The sequence below is a fragment of the Myotis davidii genome, unplaced genomic scaffold (genome assembly GCF_000327345.1).
Source record: "Myotis davidii unplaced genomic scaffold, ASM32734v1 scaffold934, whole genome shotgun sequence".
NCBI lineage: Eukaryota > Metazoa > Chordata > Mammalia > Chiroptera > Vespertilionidae > Myotis > Myotis davidii.
In genome coordinates, this window is record NW_006285798.1 from 1 (window position 1) to 1,112 (window position 1,112).

Below are 1,112 nucleotides of genomic sequence, written 5' to 3' on the forward strand. Positions count from 1 at the left end.
CAGCAGCTGGCACGCTTTGCCAAGGTACACAGCTAGTTGGCAGCAGGCCCATAGATGACCCCGGGCATGTCTCACCCAGGCTCTCTCGGTGATTGTTCTGGACATCCAGCAGGTGGTGTGATGGACGGGGCCTCAGACGGGCAGGCAGGGGATCGTAAGCTCCTAGGTCTGTGTTACTCTGTGTCTCTTTCAAAATGAGAGGCCTGGCGGTTTAAGGTTCCTTCCCGCTCTGGCATTCTGCACAGTGCACTAGAGGCGACGGGGAGCTCACTACCTTACATGCCACCTGATGTTTCTGGACATCCAGCAGGTGGTGTGATGGACGGGGCCTCAGACGGGCAGGCAGGGGATCGTAAGCTCCTAGGTCTGTGTTACTCTGTGTCTCTTTCAAAATGAGAGGCCTGGCGGTTTAAGGTTCCTTCCCGCTCTGGCATTCTGCACAGTGCACTAGAGGCGACGGGGAGCTCACTACCTTACATGCCACCTGATGTTTGTTAAAAGCGTCTCCTTGGTTCTTGGTTTTTTTAAAGTGTCTCTTTTGTGCTGAGCCCAAAACTCTCTCTTTAGCTGCTGGAGTCAAAACACACACACACACACGCACACACGCATACACGCAGGGTTTGCAGGTGGGGAAACTTAGCTCCAGAGAGGAAAAGGGATTTGCTAAGGTCAACAGTGAATGGCAGAGCCTGAACTAGGCCTCTGGACTTTTGCCTTCAGGAGCCTTCATAACAAAATAAAATAATTTTTTAAAAATAGCTGTTTAGTGCCAAGCAACATGCTAAGTGCTGTATACCCACTGTGTCAGCTCTAGTAGGCAGGTCCAGTCATCCCAGTTTTACAGTTGAGGAAGCAGGCCCACAGCGAGGAAGTCCTGGAGGCAGGGCTGAGAGGTTGAGGTTTGGCCTAGGGTCACACAGCAAACGAAGAAGTCCTGGAGCCAGGTCTGACTGCAGAGCTCCAGCCCCAGGAGATGCCATCTCATGTGCAGCATGGCACCTCTCCCTCTAATTCACTGTGTCTGAGCGTCATCTCAGAAAACCCAATTTAAACATTAAGCAGCAGAGAAAATACATTTGTGTGAGTGGTGGAGGGGCAGTCGGGGTGAGGAG

The 1,112-nt window shown here is 52.2% G+C and overlaps 1 long non-coding RNA gene across 1 annotated transcript; it reads left to right on the top strand.

Annotated features, from left to right (window-relative positions):
- Positions 1-7: 7 nt before the first annotated feature.
- On the top strand, positions 8-747 carry LOC107182009. Its single transcript, XR_001512730.1, has 2 exons — positions 8-112; positions 311-747. It is a non-coding gene; the product is annotated as an uncharacterized LOC107182009 (long non-coding RNA).
- The last annotated feature ends 365 nt before the right edge of the window (positions 748-1,112 follow it).